This window comes from Mauremys reevesii, linkage group 5 (genome assembly GCF_016161935.1).
Source record: "Mauremys reevesii isolate NIE-2019 linkage group 5, ASM1616193v1, whole genome shotgun sequence".
NCBI lineage: Eukaryota > Metazoa > Chordata > Testudines > Geoemydidae > Mauremys > Mauremys reevesii.
This window is the reverse complement of record NC_052627.1, coordinates 61,286,392-61,310,686: the sequence shown is the minus strand read 5'-3', so window position 1 is coordinate 61,310,686 and position 24,295 is coordinate 61,286,392. Positions and strand designations below refer to the sequence as shown.

Here is a 24,295-nt window from a genome sequence, read left to right as displayed (position 1 = left end):
GCTGTAAGAATGTAAATACATTAGTAAGACTATACTACTGACCTTCAGATCAAGTAAAAGCAACTGAGTACCATCATAGAGAGAGATCAAAGGGGCAATAAAATCTAACAAAATTATAATAATGATTAAAAAACCCACATATAAACTGATCTAATGGCACAACAAGACAAGGTTCAGAGAAACAATTTAATGACATTTTAAGTGATTGCTTCTTGAAACAGCTAGATCTAGAGCACACACAATAGGAGATGCTATTTTTGACTAAGTCTTAAGTAACACAGAGAAGCTAATTCAAGAAGTGACAGTAGCTGAGTCACTAAGTAATAGGGATCACAATATAATTAGGTTCAACATCCAATGGTCAGGTAAGGTACCAAAAAGTAACAGTCTTGCTAAATTTTAGAAAGGGGGATTTCCAGTAAAATGAGATCAGTCAAAAAGGCCTTCTGACAGAATGGAGTAGCCCAGAGCTGGGTGAACATTCTGTGCACTTTGTAAGCATTCCACATAGGCCAAATTGTGAGATAATTGATTAGGACTGAGTAATTAACCAGTTAATAAGGCGATTCAGCTCATCAGCTGAGGGCTGTTAAATAAGAGACAGGAAGGGAAACAGAGGGGATTGGGAGGGAGAGTAGGCAAAGAAGCCCATGATCTCAGAGAAGTGAGATCTCTTTACCCCTCTCCCCATACTTAGGGAGTAGGTAGAAGCTTGAGGAAAGTCTTATGCTGTGGGGACACAAAACTATATAAAGACTTTGTAAATAAAGCATACTGTGGTGAACTTACTCAGGAGTGTGTGAGGACTGCTTGCAAAGTGAGAGGCAGAGTGTGGGGCATCATACCCTGTGATAGGCCCTAAAGATAAACGTTAAAGATTAAAAAAAATTTAGAGGTGGCATGGATGCTACTTTAAATAAAATAAAGGTCATAACATAATATTAAAGAAAAACCTATTAGAGCAACTGCCAGCAGGCTCAGTTGTTAAATATAATCCCCTCCTGCCTCAAAATCCACACATTTTTATACCGTGAAATTCATCTAAAGGTAGAAGGCCTGTGCAAGACCCTAATCATTTTAAAGCCTAAAAGTCATCTTATGGAGCTGAAATGGTGCACAGAACCTTGTGTGGGCCCTATGCCCTGAGCTGAAATTTACCCCTAGAGAATAGTACTGCTCTGACTTAGACTATCGTGCAATAAAGCATTTCACTTTGTTTTCCCTAGGGGAAAAAATCCCACTGCATCACACATGGCTAGATGTCAGATCAGTCTACCATTTAGAAATTGTTACCAGAAAATTCAAAACAAAACAAAAGCTCCTCCAAACTCCACATAGGGAAGAATGAAGATGTATACGATACACACTATGTGAAATAAATGAGGAACCAAGAATGTCTAAAGAACATTAGCTGTGTATCTCGGAATGACACTGAAACAACAACACTGGATAACAGCACATTACTTAATCAGTGGTAATCAATAGCTGTGCAACATGTATAAAAGGCTTCATTAGAGATGATAGAACAGTCTCTTCCATTGCTTCATACCAGCAGAGCAATAAACAAGAATTTAAATTAATACTACAAACTGCTGTATTCAGCAAATTCTGGAGTCCTTATTAAACGAAAACAACCACTGACTTCAGGGTTTAGGTCCTGGTACAGGAAAGCACTGATGCAACTGCTTAAATCCATCACACCCGCTTGATTTTAAGAAGGTGCTTAAGTTCCAATAGAATTTTAAAGTTGTGTGTGTGTTTAAGCTCTGTATTCAAAAGGATGCATTCTTTCCTGAATTGAGGCTGTAGCGCTAAATATTATTTTAAAGTATCACATTTATCTAATAAGTATGATTCCGTACCATTGGTACAAATAGCCCATTTAAAACCTACTGGAACTCTACATTTTAAAACCATGTCAGGTTATTGAATATCTGCTAGAAGGAATCTTCAAATGTTATATCAAATGGCTTAATTTTTTTGTCCTTTAAAATTTATTTGGTGCAAAACTTCAATATAATGCTAAACAATTGAATAAATGTAATGTTGTCATAACTATGTGGACAAAATGGTTTGAAAAGTGATTGTAGAACTGAATGTATGACTAGCAACAAAAAAATGTTAGCATTGCATAACTCAGTTTTGAATTGCTAACAAAATATGCAACATGGCACCTAAAGATTTCTAGATGTCAACATTGCAAAATTACATAAAACATATCTTACTTTAGTTTCCAGTAAACCTTTCCAGTAAACCATTTACAAATATTTTAAAGGCTTGTAATTTCCATTCTGAAGCTGTTTTAAAAAAATAAAAAGTTTGTGTGTATGCTGAATACAGTCTTTCTGAATCTCTACAAAAGCTGCAAAATCCTGTCAAAATATATCTGCCTTATGAAGACAAATGCATTTCTTTAATACCTTTCTTTATACCTAATTTAGAACAGCATTCTATTTGTTTCCCAGTATTTCCAAAAATTCTGAGATACTTGATATTTTATAGAATAATTTCCAAAATTATAACATTTCACAGCCAGTTTTTAACAAAACAAACAAATATAATTTTTGTAACACAATGAAACATTTTATTGGTTTCTGGTTGGTTTGTTTTTACAGTTTTTAATCACAATATTTCAAGTGAATAGCATATGTATGTACAATGTCTGTGATATTTTATGTTCTTCTCCATTACATAACAAGGTTTCAATTGCCTTCCAATGTGTTCCATCGACCTAGAACCGTCTACACCACGGTTAGGGTGGCCTCGCTACATCTCTCTGGGATGTGGACAGACAATTAACCAAACATTACTCAGAGTAAGACAAAGATCTATGGACTTTTTCCTTCTTGTATTTCCTCTTTTCCAATTGTACACAACCATTAATATTATCCTGTGATGTCCTTTATTCTTTTTGTCAGAAAACTTTTCATTATTTTAAATGCATATGCAGACATAGCTAAGTCAATGGTAGAAAAGATGGGGAGCCATTTTATCAGCAAAGTCAAAAAGATGATAATCACTGCACAACATCCTGACATTCTGTGATGGTATTTGCTTCATGACAATCACTGCAGACTGACATAATGCCATGAGACAAACATCAAAAACATATTTCCTCTCTCATTCCTCCTCATCTTCCCTGGCTGTCTGTAAAGGCTTCCATATAACCAGTTCAGCTGCTCAATACTCCACATGCTACCTCACATTTATCTAGTGGCTCATCTTATGCTCTTATGATTGGTAAAGAGAACACTGATCAGAGCTACAGAATCCACAGCCATACGTACAGCCCTGATGAGCCACGAGCTGTCTTAAGTACCATTATAAAGTAAACTGAATTTCCCATTAAGTGTATTTATATCACATTTGAATGGCATAACCCAGCATATTCACCTCGTTTTGCAGTTCATTTCAAGCAGAGAAGATTTCCATAACTGAAATCCATGTTTGTCTTGTACTATCATAATTGCTGGAAAAATTAGAAATATCACCTCTTGCTTAGTTTAATTTACATGTTCCCTCACCCTATTTTCTGCAGTTGGGGGCTGATCCCATATTCCTAACTCAAGGAAACCACCTAATGACGTCTATGGGAGTTTTGCCTGAGCAACGGTTGTTGGATTAGGCCATTCAGAGTTACTAAAAGCCCACGTTGTTCACTGCCTAACTAATGTAATGAATAAGCAAACACAAGCATCTTTTGTTTTGTTATTGCTTTACATTTTCCGATGAAGAATTCTTCAGTTAGATTATTCTATAATTGCAGAATGGAAAGTCTTAGTGAGCAAATATGCTGTTTTCCTCAAAAAATTACAGTGTCTGTCAGAAGTCTTATTAATTTTGCCTAGAATAACTAATACAGTATAGAATAACCCATATATCAACAAGCGTATAATACAAGCCGCCATACTGTGACAGAGACTAGCTATGTGCACCATAATATACATTTTTTATTAATGTTATATCTCTAGTTAAGAGTTTTCCTGCTGTTAATTCAGCCACAGAACATAAGAAAACCATCTCAGTGCATACTCGGCCAAACAGACACTTCTGAAAATACAGCCATTTTAGGAGCAGCAATGGATCAGCTTGACAGAGTACATAAGATGCATAAATCTACTCTTTTATATCGGAGAGAAGCTTTTTCAAGTGTTTATACATTCATCTGATTTTTAAAAAGTTAACTACTAAGCCCTATGTTAATCTTAAATTAGTGCCACTGAAGCAGAAAGAACTCCATCAACCCAACAAAGAAACTATAAGCATATAGTCATAAACAAAAACAACTTTTTAAAATTAAAAATAGTGAGGCTGAGGAAATTAGTAGAAAAAGGCAAACTTTTAGTAAAAATGTTTATAAAACAGTTCTTGAGTTCCATTTCTTCTCAGAAAATATGCAATAAAAAGTATAAAACTGAAGAAATAGTGTAAAATTAGATACAGTATAAAATAATTATGTTGACTAAATCCATGTTTGTACATTTTATTTTATATACAAATTCAGAAAAACATCCAGAAAAAGAATGAGATAGCTACCCAGTCTGATTTCACTAACTTGACATCTACTATCAATTGGTGAGGTCTTTTATAAAAGCACAATGTACAAAGCTCCAGTAAGTGCACATCCTATCTTAACATTCCAGTTTGTTTGGAGATTATTTCAAATATTAAATAGAAATATACATAAACCATATATGTGGACTCCTGTTGGATTTACTGTAAATTTGTCAGTAGACAGTCATGGGCCTGGGTTAAGCAAAGTGAGCGTTACAAATCGTTATTTTGTCAGCTAACCTAGTTTCCCATGTCCCGTACATATTTCAAGCCATAGTGTTACTGCTTACACGTTCCTATGCAGAGAGAGGAATCCTAAATCGTAATGCATGCGCGCAACATACATTTCTCCGTATGCACTAATAAATATCCTGTACCTCACTGCACTCAGCCTAGCTCAGCTGCCGCTGTGTGAAGAAGGGATCGGGCTGCGAGCGGGGATGCGCTGGAGCCCCTGGACTCTCACCCGGGAGCTCAGCCTGGGAATCAGCGCTGGAGGCTGCTGGCGCGTTTGCAACATTCCCACGAGCAACTGAGCTCGGATCGGCCCATTTAGGAGGCGGCTGAGTCGGTGGAACCGACCTTGCTCCTTCCTTCCCACGAACCTGGGCGATCCGCTCACCAAGCGCCAGCGAGCCGGGAGCTGCCTCTCGCTCCGCGGCCCTGACCCGTGTCCCCCGGGCTGCTGCGGCTGCCTCCGCTCCCTCCCGCCCTGACAGGAGCGTGGGAACCAGCCGCGGCTGCCGCGCAGAGTGCCCGGGCGGGGGGATCCCTACGGGGAAAGGGAGCCACGATCCGCACGGGGGCAGGCCAGGGGCGGATTGGGGCGAACAGCGGGGGGAACGGGGGGCGTCTTGCCCCGAGGGGAGGCGGCTCCCGGACAGAGCGAGCCGGGGCCCCTCGCAGCGCGCCGGGGGCGGCACTTACTTGATGTCCTCCCAAACCTCCGGGCCGTAATTCCGGATCACCAGCAGCTCCAGGGCGTGATTGACGAATCCGTACTGCGGACAAGGGGCGAACAGCGAGGGGGAGGGGAAAGGGGTGAAACCCGGTGAGGGACACGGGGGGGGGGAAATCAGTCGGGGGGCGGTGAGGGCTGAGCTCCTTCCCAGCGCTGCTCAGCGTCCCCGCTGCTCCTGGTGGGGATGGGGGGTAACACACAGACACCCCAGAGCCACCTGTTTCCCGTAATCACCTGCCGCTGCACGGGAGCAACCCAGCTCTGCAGGCGGGACTCTCCCCCACCCCCTCCCCAGCACAACAGGGCACCGCCCCCCCCAAACAGCGCTGCTGACCCCCGCCCCCTTCTGGTGCGCGACCGGAGTTTGAGTCTGTCCCCGAAGGAGAGAGACTCGCGCATCTCACTTGCCCGAAATTGCCTTCGCTCACCATAGCGCGAGCGCTGCGCTGCCCCCTGCTTTGTCCCTGTGCCGCGGCCCGGCCCGCTCAGAGCCTCTGGGGAAGGCGCCGCTCTGCTCCCAGAGCTTCTGGCTCCGGCAAACTCATGTTTGAAACGTGTATTTGGCCAGCGGACTGCAGCCGCTCCTCCTGTCCCCTCCCCAGCCACCCACTCCGCGGCAGGTGGGGCCTCCCCCCGGCCCAATCAGGGCTGTGCTAAGCAGGGCTGCCGGGGAGGGGGAGAGGGAACCAGAGACAAAGAGAGAGGGAAGAGAGCTGAGAAATAGGCTGAGAGAGAAAGAAGGTCTAAATTTACCAAGGGTCCCAGTGGACTATATGTCTCTGGTCATTTTTAAATCAGGATGGGATCTTTTTTTCTTACAGAGATGCTCCAGGAATTATTTTGGGGGATGTTCTATGGCCTCTGATGTGCAGTGGTCCTACTAGATGATCACAATGGTCCCTTCTGGCCTTGGCATCTGTGGGCCCAGGCTAGGTCAGTGCTGCTCAAAGGCCTTATATGTATTCAAATAATCTGTCTGAGTCCTAAAATCGGATTTCAACTCATGACGTTCCATCCCTTGAGTATTTACATTCATGTATTATAGGCAGAGCTGACAGGACCATCTGTAGTTAAGGGTGCCCAACACCTTCCATTATAAACCCCTCTTTTCAGTTGCTAATAACATCTAACTTTAACTCTGAAATTTCCCATACCAAGTGAGTGCCTCAGGCTGAACATTTCTGGAAAGTTTCAGCAAAAAATGGTTCACCTATTCCCAAGAATGAAATTAGAAAAAAAATACATTGTGTTGCCCATGTTAAAAAAAAAGTCTTACAACTGTTTTGTTGAGATGTTCTAGCACCTCCAATGTTTTGGAGCAGGGACTTGGAATTTGATGGGAGGGGTCACCCTGACACTATTTGGTTCCAGGCAGGGTCACCCTAGTGTCAGGGATGTGCCTTTTCCTGTTCCTATGAAAATCCACCCGAATTTGGACAAGTTATAAGTTATAAAAATCTTGGTTCACAGTTCTCACTAAAGACATTCAAGTTTGGCGGCTAAATTCTCCAGACATTCCATCTGCAACCAGCATGCTCCAATCCAGAGTTGCAGGGACTAAACAGGACTTTCCCTGCAATTGCTCCCAGCTGCTTATGGCACCAGACACCAGAACTGTGAGCAGGAAGAATGTGTCTCTTCTCAATGCACAGACAAACTTAATTCTTGCATTTCCTACTTTTGAGTGGTTTGCTTTGCAACCTTAACATTCTTTTAATATATTTAATTATTATTTAGACATCTAGGTGCTCGTGGCACTGTATAGAGAAAGAAAAAGGCAGATGCCTGCACCAAGGAGCTTACAAATAAAATTAAGCATTACAATTTTAAGCAAAGAGTGACAATAAATGGAGGGAGATGGAGATATAGGAGGCTACAAAAGTGATGGCAGACCCTGTGTTTTTTGGAGAGCACTTTCGGCCCAACTTTAAAGCCAAAAGATGTGTTGCAAAGTGGAGGGTAATTTAACTTTAAAAGACATACAAAATGCATATTAACTTTCTTTGCCTCCTGGGTATATTATTATTGTTTCATTTGTCTTTGAACTAGGAAACTGCAAGCACTGTGGTAAATACTGATGTGCCTGATGTGTCATATTAAAATTATATCAAATTCAAAAGAGGTTTAGGTGGTTTACATGCCTCCAGTTGAATTTGCCCCTTTCTGAGTACTGTTAAATCATATTTGCCAGAGCTTAAGGATCAGAAATATATTTCTGAAGAACACATTTATTACCATGGGGATGCACTACAATGTATTTCCTTTCCATATTCCTCTCTAAGGCTTTCACCCCTGTTGATAACTTTGAATTATACAAGTCTATACTGTCAGTTTAGTCAGTGGGCCTGATTCACCGCTGTGTTACTCCAGTTTTATGCTGGTACTGGAGTAATGCAGTAGTAAATCAGTCCTAGTATAGTTTTCAGGAACAAAGCCTAAACTTGTCGTTATAATATTATTTTTCCAACGTGAGTTTCCTTCCCATTGGTTAAGGTTATTGAAGAGAATTTTTGTTTAAATGGGAGACAAATGTATAAACTCCCCATTCTTCATATAGTTTATTTACAAGCATGCACATTCTTGGGTCCCATGGTTTATCAGAATTGAAGGGAATTTTTTTTGCAGGAGTTCCTTGTTAAAATATTGTCTATGTATGGTTGTCTAGAATTACTTTGTTCCATCTGAAGGTACCTCTAGATACTCTGTTGAATACTCTTTTTTTTTTTTTTTGGTAAAGAAAAAGTCTTATGGCAATATATCAATGAATCATGGATGATATTCCAGCAGCTCTAACAGCAACAGCACATATGCAAGACTATTCCTTCTTTTTGCATTGGAGGAAGCACACTGGTTTTACCAGACATTTCCTGCTATTTTACTTCCTGAATAACCGCCACCTGCAATTCTGATTGGCCTTCTTCCCCCTCATTTTCAGCCAGCAAGTCAGTGGTTTCTCCCAATCCTAGGGCCTTTTTTGTCACTCTGCTTCTACTGCTGAGCAAGTTTGGCTATTTATCAAAATTCATCCTGTTTTTTCAGTTGCTATGCCATTCTTCATTTCCTGTCCCGAACCAATTGTTAAGAAACCTTTGTCATGTTGTTGTGTTTCTAAACTAGGGTGACCAGATGTCCTGATATTATCTGGACCATCCAAATATTGGGGGCTTTATCTTATATATGCAACTATACATCTTCTGCCCCCTCTCCTACCCCCAAAAATTGTCCTGATTTTTCACACTTGCTATCTGGTTACCCTGTTCTAAACATTGCTGTGTTTCACCCTCTGGTGAACAAAGTGATTCCTATATGTACAGTCAGATAGTAAAGGATCTATTTGGAGGAAAGGTGCTATACACATGCAAGATCATTCATTCATTCCTTTAACATATTTCCTATACTCAGAGGGAAACACACAAATAACATTAAACACTGGAGAGAAAGCTGGCATTTAGGCAGCATGACCCTTCCATAGTTATTTCTACATTTTTGACCTTTCACTTATATTGTAAAATGGATTTGATTTTAGGACGAATTAATTTATTCCCAGATGCCTCATTATTGAGACAGATGTATAATAGCACACTACTGTACTAATACACTTCCTATATAAATGCCCAACATCACTTTAATGGAATCCAGTTATGAAATCTGTTGATCTGGGATGAAGAAATTGCACACAATATGACATTTGTATCTTAGTTGGTCAATCCATATGCCAGTCTAGAATAACTGAAAATTAGAGATTGCTGGTAAGATTGTGCACAAAAAATTTTGGATGTCTCATTGAATATCTCAGCTCTCTGATCTTCTAATTTAAATAAAACCTCATAATTATACGTAACCAATTTAATTTTCCCTTTGGCGCAGATACTCAGTGCTTGTACCCTGCCTAATACAATGGGGAGGTAATCTTTTTTCACGCCAAATAAATAGTAATAATAAGATCCAACTTCCTATATATACAATCTCTCAATTTCCTACTAATACAACCACTCATGAAAACATTCTTGGACAACGTCAAGAAAATTCTCCTTTGGACACTTTTACAAACATCTGGATCCACTCTTCATTGTGTGGGAAAATGTTATGAGTGGTTAAATGGACTCTATTCCAAACATCTTTCCATGTCAAAAGAAAATGGAACACAGAACTAAGCCTTTTCCATTCAGAGGACTACAGCATTATTTGGAATGAAAATAGATTGACCTCAGCTTTGCAATCACTCTGATATATACAAATAAAGGCTCCAGTCCTACCCCTATTAAAATCAATGGCAAATTCCCATTGACAACACTGTGAAGAGGATTGGATCTCGTATTCTCAACATTTGCTATTGGACTAGATCGCCTGATCATTTAGGCCTCGGTGCTGATATCCTGGTTCATGCTGAGGTAAAGCCAATGGGACTGCTTGTGGAGTAAAATGCTTCTTAATGTGAGCAAAGGCATGATCATTAACAGAATCTGGCCCTTCATAGAGACTAGTGAATGCTGGAAATGGCTGAGTACAGCAGCTACTCTCATATATACTGCAGGACTGCAAGGAATTGATTAGGCTTTTTGCTTGAAAACTGAGCAGAAAAACCATGCAGAACCCTCAAGCAAAGTGTGTAGTTTAGTTTTAATCAATGTTAAGAAGTACTTATGTGATGTTGCCTTCCATATTCTTTATGAAAATATGCTTATGAATGTGAATATGATGTAACTGGAATATGCTTTATGCAAAAGGTCTCTTGCATCATTACAAAGTTTATAATTTACTGAGTGTGTTCATCCTATTTGTTTGCATGTATTATTTCCATATCTGAAATTAGGAGAATAAAATATAATCTTGTATTACTGATGTAAACATATTAAGTGGAAGCCATTGAGGGTCCTTCAGAATCAATGAACTGTAAATGGCTCTGTTTACTTGCAAACCTTCCTGTGTACATGTGGCCCAGCCCAGCAAGAATGGAGGCTGGGGCCTCACAGGACATGTGACCATGTCACATGATACTGGAATCCATCTTAAATCTGGTACTTTTCCATTTAGAATAGGGGGTGGGGACCCAGAGAGACAAAAGATTCCCGCCTTGTGCCAAAGCTATAAAAGGGGGTGGAACAGGACAAAGGGGGCTGCCAGTCATGAGAAAACCCCTAGTTACCACCTGAGATGGCTGCTGGAACTAACAAGGTTTGGGCCCAGACTAGGAAGGAGTCTAGTCCATGAAAGAAGCTTATTGGAACATCTCTGAGGGTGAGATATTACCTGTAATCAGTTTCTTAATATATTAGGCTTAGACTTGCCTGTTTTTGCTTTATTTTGCTTGGTGTCTTACTTTGTCTGTTATTACTTGAAACCACTTAAATCCTACTTTTTATACTTAATAAAATCACTTTTATTTATTAATGAACCCAGATCAATTGATTAATACCTGGGGGAGCAAACAGCTGTGCATCTCTCTCTATCAGTGTTATATAGGGTGGACAATTTATGAGTTTATCCTATATAAGTTTTATACAGAGTAAAATGGATTTATTTGGAGTTTGGATCCCATTGGGAGTTGGGTGTCTAGGTGCTGGAGTCAGGTAACCTGCAGAGCTGTTTTCACTTAAAACCTGCAGCTTCGGGGGCGTGGCCTGGACCCTGGGTCTGTGTTGCAGCAGGCTAGTGTGTCTGGCTCAACAAAACAGGGTTCTGGAAGTCCCAAGCTGGCAGGGAAAACAGTCTCAGAGGTAATTTCAGCACGTCAGGTGACAGTCCCAAGGGGGTCTCTGTGACCGAACCCATCACACTTAGTAACAATCATTTGAGCTATATTAACCTCATTAATCTCACATTTTTAGTCAGAAAAGTTATCATCAAATACTGAAAACCCAGCTCAGTGTCCACAGTTGTGGAAAAGTTAGTGACTAGTTGTTACTGAAATTCTTTTATATTATTCTTAAGAGAAAAAAATACAAGAGTCTCAAACCTGAAAACCTTTCCTCACATGACTAGCTCCTATATATGCAAGAAGTCTAACTTTCTTCAGTGGGACGCCTCGTGTGAGTGATGGCTACTCTCATAAGTAACCGTTTGCAGCATCAGCCCCACTCAGTACTTATTTTTAGATAGAAGCTCTCATCTATTTCTGCTTTTCTTTTCTTCATCATAGACCCTATTTTTCTTTCCTTTCTCTCTCCCTTTCCTCCTTGTTAGTCCCTCTGCCTTTTTCTCTCTCATCTCTTTTTTCATTTGCTTGGATTCACTCATCTCTCTTTTTTTCCCTCCTTGCTTTCCTTGCAATATTAATGTCAACTGAATCCTTTTCTTTATGCACTGCCTCCTAGAACCAATCTTCCCCTGACACACATTACATACAGTATAGAAGTGGAGGAGCCAGGAAATCACAAACAAATGTACCAGCTCTGAGTGCTCTGCTACAACAGAGCAACCCTTGCAATGTGGCAGTGGGGAATAGCCACTATGGTCTGCTATTTGAATCCCTACGCATCAGATCAGAGCCCTACCTGAGCAGTAATTGATAGTGTGTATGTGTAAGGTGGATCCCTAAAGAACCACATGTTTAATTGGCCTAAGACTGACGATGGCTGAGGGAACATCATCTGTAAGTTTTTTGGCTTTTGTGGATTTAATGCATTAAGCTGTGGCTTGCTTTAATGCATTTGGATAGTTATTTGTACTTATTGCAGCTATTCTAAAAACATCTAAAGTGGTTTTTAAAACATCATACCACTGCCAGAATACTTCATCTTTTGTCATTTTAAGCAGGAACATTTGTCTTTTCTCTTTTCTCTACAATTGCATTTAATCACAAAGAACTTATTTTAGCATTATGTGTTGTCCTATAATGAGTCTGACATCCCCTTTGTTCTATAGACCTTTCCATTCTACTACCCAAGTATGTCTATGATCATATTCTTTATATGAAATTAGTACACAGTAATCATTACTATTATACTGTATTTCACCACTGAGGCCTTGTCTACACACTGGCTTTTTTTTTTCGGGGAGGGAAAGGGGGTGAAATCTCCCAATGTTGCATTATCGACCCGATGAGCATTAACTTTGAGAAGAAAGGTCCTGAGAAGGTCCTGATAACGCTATTACAGCAATTTTGCATCATTGGCCATGCATCTTTAAAGGTAAGAAAAGCATCTTCAACCTCTAAATATCACAAAGAGGAGATATTCCTATCTGAATAGCACTTAATCACCTGCAGGTAACCCTCAGTAATTTGAGTCACCTCAGTGATTTACTGTTAACAGCAGTCCTTGCTATTACATGCCATTAGGCTTAATTTGGTTTCCTAGGAAGCATCCCAGAGAAGCAGATTTCCAGGCTAAACACATCACAAGTAGGTGCAGTGTAAGGTACGTGACAGTTTGTGTTACATTTTCTTTTCTATTTCTTTTTTGATTACACGCAACACACTGGAAATTGTCAACCAGAAAAAGTTAGAAGCACGAACACAGTGAAACAAAGGAGCATATGCTATTTTATATTTCCCTCCAGTACAGTAAAATATATAAATGTGGCCACTAGACACACAGGAGCAGCTTGTAACAGAACCACAGACCCCTTACATCAAATACTAATTTCCTGGAAATTGCTTTTCAAGACTCCTTTGTTCAAGCTATACAGGGAAGTAGGTATTGAGGATACAGGGGCCTCAGCATTGGCTATCATATACAGATCTGTTCAATCCATAATGGGTGTTGGAGTTGATCTTCTGGTGAGGTTTTTGGGTGGGTAAGGAGGAGTTGGGTGTCACTTAGCAGGCTAATCTTGCTACTGAAGAAAGCATCTGCTGCACAACCATGTAGGTGGCATTTTCAGCAGTTTGAACAACGCTGAACACTATGAATTTTCAAGTGGGTGGAATTCTATATAGTTACAATTTTAGCTTAATTTGTATTGTTTTGAGGTGGTATCCTTATTTATAAATGCTTTCCTAACATCAGGAATGCCTTTCATTAACCATTTCACCATTTAGTTCATCCTTCTATACTGGAAAAAATCACTTATAATATTTTATTATTATAGTCTATTCTGGTCTCCTTAGATTTGATCTCTTGGTCCACAGGCTTATTAATAGGCTTTTCCAGCACATAACCAAATATGGAAAAAATGTTTCAGAATCCTGAAGAAATGGTTCCAAAAGAATGTTTACCTGCCTCTTTTTTAAGAAACGTGTGTTGTTCAATAAGCACTGAAATTAAGAAATAATTCTTGTACTGTAAATTGTATGCTGAAATTGGTGACTCGTCTCTTTGAACTTGATGCTTGTCCCCGGGCTAGTGACAACATGTAAAATGTAGTTAGGATGGCCTGTCAAATGAGGAGGTAGAGGTCTGTGTGAGACCCCAGGCCAGATTTGCATAATACCCATCCTTCTATGCCTAGTCAAGTCAAGTTTATTAACAGGGACTTAGCCATAGGCTAGTGTGCCAAAAATTAAATTTTATTTACAATTTTTTTAAAACAAAATCTAAAATTTTAGAATATTAAAATATATATAAATACAAATTTAAAAGAACATAAAACCAATTAAATCCTGTATAATCACCATGACACTTGTCTTTTCTTTATTTTAGCAGCTGACCATGCAAATAATGCAAGCACTTGGATCACAGATACATTGTCAATTCCTAATAAATATTCTATTTTCTGAGAAGTCATAGAAAAAGGCATCCAAAACAGAAACATGGAACGTCATTTTGACCACAAGTAGCAATACAAATAATAATATGGTAGGTCTTCCATCTACTCAGAGCCACATGAACAGAGGCAGTTAGATTTCTCAATGCCACTATATCAGCCTTCTAAGTGAGCTGACTACATAGATTGAAAATGGAGAACAATAAAGGCCCTTCTGAACCCGTTATTGGACAAGATGTTTAAATAACCAGGGGGAACCAAGGAGACAGATTTGTAATGGAAACAACTGCCATGTCTACTTGCTTATTAATATTGTCTAAACTAAACTTGATTCGGGATTTCACATTTTAAACTTAAATCTAATTATTTCCTATTCTAAGAGGCCTAGAAAATGCAAAGAATTCTGAATATACTCTAACTATGGACATTTACATACAAAAACCCAACTGACCGGTTCCTTTAAGCATACCCTTGGGAAGTGTTGTGGACACATACTATGAATGTGAAGCCAAATTTTGATATTACAGTATTGCACTTTAGATAAAATAGAATTCTTGCCTGCCTCAGCTCTAAGAAGAGCAACTAAGATATTATCTGGGAGATCAAGAATCTTCCTAAGAAACTTGTTTTGAATCACTTCCAATCCCATGGCATCATTCCATCCCCATATTTCTGTGCCATATACAATTTGGCATCCCGGGGCCTCAATCAGTGTAAGGGCTGTTGTTGCCTCCATGTGTCGAGGTGAAATGTAACACAGCTTGCATTGAATCTGAGGTCTTTTCTTTTGTCATCTGAATGTGTTTATCCCACAACTCATTTTGTGGGAATCGGATGCCTGGGTAGGAGAGACAACTAACTTATTCAATATATTGCTCATCAATCCTCCATTTATGCAAGCTCTGTCTTCAACTAAAAACAATTACTTTGATTTTGGAGTATTGTATCGAAAGGCCCTCCCGTAGACAGTATGAACCAAATGCATGTAATAAATGTTTCAATCCCATGATGTTTGTCATAGAACCATATTGTCTGCATATAGTAAAACAGACTTTTTAGGTGTGTAGCAGGGTGGACCCTGCTCCTGCCCAGAGGGGCTTGAAAAGCTGCCTGCCAGGGCTTGAGAGGCGTGGCGCTGGAAGCTGGCCTGAGTAAGGAAGTGGCCACAGCTGGGGCCATGCCCCAAACTGAAGCCTTGGGGCTTATAAGAAGGCAGGGAAGCCAGAGCCCAGACAGTCTCTCTCTGGCTGTAGAGAGAGATGGGCCTGGCTGCTTAGGGCTTGAGACTAGGTACCTGAGTGCAGCAGGGCTGGGGAAGGCTGAGGAGCTAGGGAAGCTCCAGCCTGGAAAGCCCCAGGCTGCGGCCTAGCAAAGGGCCAAAGGTACTGGGAGTTGCAGAGGGCAGCCCAGGGGTAGGACAAAGCAGCAGGTCCAAACCCCTTTGCCTGTGATGAGTGGGCTGATACTGCAGTCTGCCCCAGGGTGTGGGGCTAGACCATGACTGTCAGTGGCCACTACTGAGGCAAAGTGGGGATAGTAGTGTGGGGGTTCCCCTGGGAGGGGGAGACCCAATTATAGTGAAAGGGGCACCGGGTCCTGGGAGGGACACGGGGCCAATAGGAAAAAGGGGGGGATCACCGGCCTGCAGAGGGCGCTCTGGGCTGAAAGAGAGCGAATTCCCCAGAAAAACCAGCAGGAGGCGCCGTGGCGGTGAGTAGCCCGTTTACAAGGTGGAAAATACTGATCCCCTTTTAATACTAAAACAACATAATTAATATAAAAGTTAAAAAGAAAAGGGCTAAAAGGCAGCCCAGTCCTTTGTAATTGGGGTGGAATCAATTAGTTCCCCATCCAAGCCTATCCTAATCTTGGTCTCTGTTTGCCTGTGAAGAGCTCTTAAAAGAAAAGGTAACCAGGAGGCATCTGTTCCAGAGGTCTCCACTTGGCCCCGCAGATGCTTTCTATCAGTGGAATCAAATGCCAATATTAGACTAATAAAGGCTGCATCAGAGGGGTAAATTTGTAGATCAAATAAGAATAAAACAATTCTCTGTAGTGGAGCAGCCATTTTGAAAACCAGCTTGTCCGTTAGTAAATAATTTTCTATTTTCTGCCCAATCCTCTAATCTCCCCAAAAGATATCTAGTATAATTTTTAAGACAACGTCCAACAAGCTAATTGGGTAATAATTCCCTGGACCGAGGATCACAGACTGGGCTCTGCTTTTCTGTGCTCCAGAGGGGAAGTAATCTATGCCAGTCCTTTTGCTGCTGCAGATTACTTCCCCCTCTGTGCCTACTTAGCTGCACCATTGTGACCCAGGGATGCCCATCAATGCCCACTTGCAGAGGGCATACCATAATATAATTCTTATCAGGCCTGACATATTAATTGCCCCAACTCACTATTATCATAATCTGTATCCAAAAGGTTCACATAAGGTATCACATGTAAACTGCCATCATGCTGGACATTAATAGTATTATGTGGTGTATGTAAGGGTGATATATGAAGAATTATAAATATGTGCTGGAAACATGTTTTTAAAATGTGTTTGGCAGTCAGGGCTTAAGTCACCCTCCCCTACTCAAAGGAATGTGGTTCCCCCTGCTTGAATACGTCTCTAATGTAAATTGAGTGAGGAGAAACAATGAAATTATATTTATACACAAGGTAGACAAAACCATCAGGCAACCCAACATGGAGGATGGCCATTTAACACTCTCAATGGGGGATGGAAGCTGCAGCTCCAGAAACCCTACCACCTGAAGCAAGGTCATTGAACTATGGAAGACATAAGCAAGGATAGAAAGCCAGGCATTACTGGGTGAATACAAGAGGCCAGACCTCTTGTAGAGTTGAGAAAAGCGGAACCTTTCAGCCAAGGGGGTTGAAAGTCTCTGGAAACTGAATATAGCTGAGAAACCTCCTTAGACCAAGACTGTAACTTGCTAAAGTAAAATTTTGCTTGTTTTGTTGGTAACTTTTCCTATCTCTTCCACACTAACTAGAAATCACAATATTCTTTGTTAATAAACTTTGTGTTACTACAAACCGCCTCTGTGCTCTGTATTTCAACCAAGTGTGGGCTTTTCACTAAACTAGCAGACTGCTGGGTATATTGTCTATTTGAAGGCAGCAAACTTGATAACTTCTGTGCGGGTCCAGCAAAAGGGACTGGACAATACAAAGATGATGGTTTTGGGGAGACTTGGGACTGGAAGGGCTGTTGGTGTCACCCTGCAAGGAGCAGCCAGACTGGTGGAAGCCAGGGTGAGGCTAGTATGCTGTGAGTAGGCTGCTGGTCAGGGCCAAAGCTGCACATCACAGAAGCACCTATGATTACAGGGCAGGTAGTGACGGAACCACTTACTGGTCTGGATTGGACCCCAAGGCGTCACAACCAGCTGGTGCTGTGTGCCCATTCCCTGTCCTTCCCCACCCACTCCCTGCCTACCTGCATAGGGGAGGGAGTAGCAGCCTGACAGTAGCTGCTCTCCCCTCCATCCAGCATAGGCTCCAATGATGTGAGTAGCCCTCACAGAGGTGTAAGGCAACTCCTTACATCCCCTTGCTACCATGCATGCACAAATGTGCAGCCAGCCCCATGACTGAGCCCATAATGAATTAATCAGGAGCTGTTTAAAACATTCACAGGATAAATGTACCTTTTTGCCATTTCCAGTAGTGAGCTGGAAAAAAAAGACTTTTTTCTGGAAGAATTTTTCCAATTTTACTGTAATCATTTTTTTCCAGTAGCTGCAATGTTAGAGTCAACTTTTTAAGGCAAACTTGAAATGCTATTGGCCTACCTCATGAAGTCTTGATTTAAATATTATCACAGCTCAGAGTAATGACAAGGTGGCACATAGTTATGTGTATAAACCTTCCTAAATTGGTGTCAAGAAGATAGTGTACCCTCAGTATCATCCATCTGCATTAATTTTAACTGCAATCCCATTGTATTTACCACTGTTGTGAAACAATATAGATGTTACCCTTAATGTGATTGTGTCATCTGAGGTAACTAGTGCTGCCAAATGACCAGTTCCTCCTCTTAATATCTCTGGAATGTTGCTAGAGCACAGTCAATGTTGTCACTCTGATAGATGCTGTGATTGTAATTGATACATGGGAAACTTCTAAAACAGATGGCCATAGTGTGTAATTTTATATCTACAGATCATACCAAGTATGATGGACTGTAAAACAGTGGTTGAAGTGACTGAACCCTTTTTTCATAAAAATTTGCAGCACTCCTGGAATTTGCAAGACCCTCATTTACTTCACTGGGTGCTGGTTCAGGTCTCAAGTGAGACACTGATCCATTTTCATACTCAATAATGTTGGTTAGTACTCACACGTGCGTGTACTGACGGGAGATCAAGCTGTAATCTGTGCAGTGTCCTGAAAAATCTAGAAAGTATATTTACAGGTGTAAACGAGCAAAATTCTGATCTTGGATCTCAATGGGGGAGTTTAATTCTGCTCTACTTACATGTGCAAAACAAACAGCAGATTTCTACCTTAAATATTTAGAGGCAATTAATGGGTAACTATTACTCAGAAAAACAACAGTATGTATTTCACCACACTACAGCCCATGAAAGAAAGCAGGCAGCAAGTCCTCAGGACATTGCCGTGGAATAGCCATCATCTCCTGTTAATGAACTGGGACAAAATAGTTTCTTCAAATCAAAACATACAACAAACTGCTTTTTTAATGTCATCATTCAAGAAACCGTTCAAAATATTCAAGAAAAATCATTCAAGGTATCAGATCTGTCATGTGGTTTTGTTCAGCTATTCCCATGAAACTGTCAGCCACCATTGTTAAAAGACTAGCTCATTTAAGATATTATGCTACTTTTTGTCAAATCATTGAGTAATTCAATACAGGAGTCAATATTCTGTAGAATAATGGAATGCAAACTTACTGAGGACAAGATGCTACCTGAACCAGATGCTGCCTGGACCTCTCCATACACAAACACACACACACCACACCACAGTGTGCAGTGGTGCGTGTGTGTTTGTGTACGGAGAGCATAATGAGATGCCTCTCTGTTTTCAGACCCCATGTAAGATCCAAGCAAAATTCCAGTTAGGGATCACAAAGGCTGTTCCCTCCATATTCCACTATACCAATGGATTTAGGACCTCCAATCTTTCAGAAGTTACCAGAGACCTTACAATCCAGCAGTTTATTCCATCATTGCTTCAAACTTGATACAAGAACTCTTCAATGGTTGTATGTATTTGATTCCTTTGACCATTTTAACTCGCTCCTCTTTCTTTTATAAATAAACCTTTAGATGTTAGATACCAAAGGACTGGCAACAGTATGATTATTGGGTAAGATCTGAGTTTTGTATATTGACCTGGCTGTGTGGCTGATCTCTTGGGATTAGAAGAACCCTTTGTTTGATTAAATTGGTTTCAAATTATCATCATCACTAGCCTTATCACTAAGTCTAGTGTCCAGGTGATGAAACAAGGGCAGGGATACCTAAAGAGTGATTTCTTGTTAACCAGTGTTGTGAGACAGAAGTTCAGTTTTGTTACTGGCTTGGTACATCTAATGGAAGAATAACCACAAGTTTGGGGTGGGCCTGCCCCATTTCTCAGCAGGTTGTCCTGAATCTTGGTATTCTCAGCTATGACCCACTGAGGCACCATGACACCCATACACCAATATTATATCTTTAAGAGCTTTTCAAACACAACAGGGTCAAATCATTCACTTTTGCAGGAGCCTCTACACAAAAATGCAGTTCATACTTGACCTTGAATGAGGTCAGCATCCAAAAAGTTCAGAAACTCAGTTAATTCACAAATGGCCTGCAGTGAATCTCATCTAAAGATCTCTCACTTGAGGTTTGGAATGATAAATTAGTTTAACTTCAGTTTTGGTTCAGTGAATGCGTTTCTTGCATTAATTTAGATTTGAGGCTGGAAAAAAATTTCTTGGTAAAATAAAACAAAACCATGAGAGAAGTTCTTTTATTTGTAATTATCTTCTTTTATAGGAAATATATTGCTTTGTGAGAAAGGCAATTTAATATACTAATTGGACTGAAGCACTGATGGGGTCTATTTTGAAATGTATTATGCAGTTGTAAAAGAACATTGTTGAAAGAGATATAAAGGCTTCTAGTCATCAACAAGAAATGAATTTTTTTTTAAAGCAAATAGGATGGCCATGGTCTTTTGTACTAATCACACACCTGTCTGCATTTAGGAGAAAGTTGCACCAAAGGATGATGGGTATTAACTGTTAAAATTAACACAATGAGGTAAGTTCTGCCATCAGTACTAATGAGAGTTATATGCATCAAAAGGAAAACAGTGTTACATTGAGAGGAGACTTACTGAGCACTTGAGAGACTGTATTTATATAATCTTTAATAATGTCTGTGCATCAATCAGATTTACTACTTTACACCTTGAACCTGCAAACATTGAAATCAATGGGACTGCTTGCACACCTGAAGTTAAACATGGAGTTTATACTGAAAACCTCAACAGTGAAGAGGTTGCATACAGGATGCTGTAACACAAAGTTTAAACTATAGATCTGCCCTGTAGCTCTTGGAACAAACTGGATTTGTTTCTGCCTTGCATATCAAACAAATGTGAATTAAGCACTATTGCCCACCCTATGGATTAAAAAACATGAGTATCAAATAATTGAAAGCGGGTTTGAATCATGTGATTTTTTTTAAATGGGTTCCTTTTATTTAGGTTCTAGTTTCAGAATGAAAGCTGAGATCCTCATGTAATCACTTGACTCCAAGAGGTGGGGTTTTAAGAAAAACACCAAATCATAAGACTTGTGATAAAATTGCAAAAGTTGGCAACACTGATTATCTGTACAACCCTCTAATCTTTGAATTACCATCTGTTAGACCTGTGCAACCCTACTGAAGGCAATAGGGATGCATAGATATAACTGATTGCATAATTTGAGGACAAAGGCCCAGCCCCAAAGGTATTTAGGCTCCTAACTTCCATTGAAATCTGGAGACCAAATGTTTGTCAGTTACATGTTTATAAGCCCTAACTTCAATGGAGCCTAAATACCTTTGATGATCTGTGCCAAATGCCTTACAAACAGGTAACTAACAGAAACATTTGATCTGCAGAATCTTTATTAGTGATCACCAGAATGCTTGAGCCAGACAAACCACAGCTTGACTTTCAAAACCTAGGGTGAGTTTGCAGTGACAGCAGTTTACAAGTAATAGCAGCAGTGGAAATGAAACTGAACTGGCAGCAGACAGACAGAGGAAGGGGAGGGAGAAAAGGAGATTGTCCTGAGCATGGTTGGTGTTGCTTATGAAACATCACCAGGGGAACAAAAAACAAAAGTCCCCAAACCCTTGCATAAAAAATTTAAAAGAATATATAAATAAAACTGAGGACATACTATTTAAAGGGAATCTTTCCCATTGTGGTGTGTGCATTTTTTTCAAATGCTGCTAATAGCATGTGTCAGACTCTTCATGCTTTGTTCTGACCAAGGTCTGCTCAAAAGGAGCTTTGGGTATGTCTGCACTGCAATAAAACCCCACAGCTGGCCTATGTGAGCTGACTTAGGCACACGGGGCTTGGGCTGCAGGGCTATAAAATTGCAGTGTAGGCTGGAGTTTGAATGTCTACACTGCAGTTTTATAGCCCTCTAGCCCAAGCTCCACAGGCCCAAGTGAGCTGAGCTGTGCTTTATTGCAGTGCAGACATATCCTTTGTGACCATAGCACTTCTTGTTCATTGAAGACATCTACTTCAACCACTACTTCCTGACTGTGTGGTACACAGGCAAGTGTTATTTAAACACAGTCATGGGAATATACATTTTATTTTCAGGGAAGGCTAGGAAATTTGACCAGTTGCTATGTAGGGGCAAATGACATACTTTCAAAACACAACAGATTGGATGTGTGATTCTAGTGCTTCCCTGCCTCAACAATGTCTTAATCGGATCCTCCCTGGGCAAGTCAGCAACAACCTCTACCCTTATGTGCTGTGATTCCACTCACAATACAAAAGCCACCAAGCGATTTTGCATCAGTGGGTTTTCTATGGCAGGATTTCCTAAAACAAGATTTAAGAGAGAAATTATGCAAGTGCCTCACCCACCACAGCATAGAAAAAACTCTCCTCCCATTTGCAATTGCTTAAAATTCCCTGTGGCACCTATAACAGTTGCTTATATGGGAAAGCAATATTCAAAAGGCTGCTATGTATATTCAGCTATATTTTAATGCAGCTCAAAAAAAAGGAGAAGCCAGCACAATGAGTCTGACGAGATTTCCATAAACCACCAGCAAATGCTTTGCGGGCCAGGAATTTGTCTTTACACAGGCCGTACTTGCTTGACTGACATCACCTATTCAGCTTCCCTGTCTCTGAACTTTGTTGAGAACATTGAGTTTACCAGTCATACCTAATGAAATATTTCCAAAGGGCATAATGGAGACAAAATTCCCAGTAATATGTATCATTACAATTATCTGAACCCAAGTTGGAGTACTCAAATCTTTAACAGCCTGTGTATGGCAGCATGTTATATGGACTGTATGCATGTAATCCTCTGACATGGTAGATAAAGGATATGCTTCCAGCACATTGTACAGGTGGTTTGAATCATGTCATGATAACCCTCTCATCTTTGATGATCAAGCTTGGTGAATGTGAGATGACTAAAGATAGTCAAATTCCATCTTAGAAATGTTCAGAGTGTTTTTCCACATCTAGTCATAATCCTTTCATCTCTAACAACCTACTTCCTATGACAGAAATGGAAACCTAAACATTGTAGTGCATTTTCTACTTAACAGCCATTGTACACTGTGTTCCCACAATCATCTCATCAGATCTGATTTGTAGTCACATCATCATGCTCTCAAAGCCAGAGACCCTTGAAAAAGAATTGCTCGTTTATTCTGGCTGATGATATACTGTTTCCAACCCATCTCCCCCCCCCCCCATTGTTTCACAATGTGTTTGCCTAGAAATTCAGTTATTAAAAAATTAAGGGTTTTGTTTCTGAAGCTTCAGATATTCACTTATATGATCTTCACTTACAAACTTTGCATTTAGTTTTCAGGCCTCAGCTCATGTCATCCCAGGATGTCTGTCACCATTCATTAGTATTGTCTCATCTAAGGGACCGGCTCAAGTCATTACAGGCACACTATATAGGTTTCCTAACTATTAAGGATTTACAGCTTTTAGTATTTCTTATACTCAAACTTTTTGGAAAAAGTTTCTTGTGATACATTAGAAAGAATATTGGTTTAAAGGCTGAATCTACAGCCCATACAAACACATCATCATATTCACTAGTCACTAGAGACTATTCCAAACCATTTATGTTCAAATCAAGATACATGTCTCACTTTCTTCACAGTTCAGACGCAGCTATGGTATGAATAGGTGAGGCACTGATATTATGTAAATACAATATTTGATATTACCATTTCACACACATTGACTCTTATTCTCCATTGACTTCAGTGGAGTTACTCCTGGTTTATATATGAAAGAAGAATGGGGTATATAGTCTGTATTGTTCCTTTCTGTATTTATTGTGAAAATGTATTTATTACAAATGATCCAACAATTAAATTAGATGTCATTTCTCTTTCAGAGAGGACCACCAAACCGTAAACTGACACTATTTTATAAATCCATATTGTGCTTTTAAGGCAAAGCCCTGAATAAAGGAATGGTGTATAAGTGTATCACCTCAGTGGGGCAAACAGAGGCATTGATCTCAGAGACACAAGTTTTCCACCACTCTCTTCTTATGCTAGACAAGAAAATAATTTAGCCTAGTTCTGCAGGCTAGCATGTCAGAGGACAGAACCATAGCTCTGCATAGTTCCCTATACTTGATCCTGAAGAGAACATCTGTGAACCTACAACCTGGGAAGCCTTAATGGTAAGAGCTACCTCCCCTTCCACTCCCATCTGCAGCTGTTTAGTTCTAGGCACAATCTAGCCCGTAGTAAGCAGTGAACATCTAGCCAACAACAGTTTATTATATTTCTTAATATTACTGATGCTAGTGGAAGCTAAAGTTTGTGATTTTTCCAAAGACTAAACAAAAGCTTAACTGTTTTTCAGCAT

General features: G+C 40.2%; 1 protein-coding gene across 7 annotated transcripts in view; it reads right to left on the bottom strand.

Annotated features, from left to right (window-relative positions):
• GUCY1A1 (guanylate cyclase 1 soluble subunit alpha 1) overlaps positions 1-24,295 on the bottom strand; it is a 139,374-nt gene that overhangs the window by 43,344 nt on the left and 71,735 nt on the right. For 2 of the 7 annotated variants that reach the window (XM_039539151.1, XM_039539149.1), the window contains exon 1: positions 5,944-6,080. The exons of 2 other annotated variants lie outside the window; for them this stretch is intronic. The gene's annotated coding sequence lies outside the window, so the exon portion shown is untranslated. Of the gene's footprint in view, positions 1-4,931; positions 5,016-5,481; positions 5,571-5,943; positions 6,081-24,295 lie in introns of those variants that run through there. 3 more of the 7 variants (XM_039539148.1, XM_039539155.1, XM_039539153.1) reach the window with 2 other exon arrangements.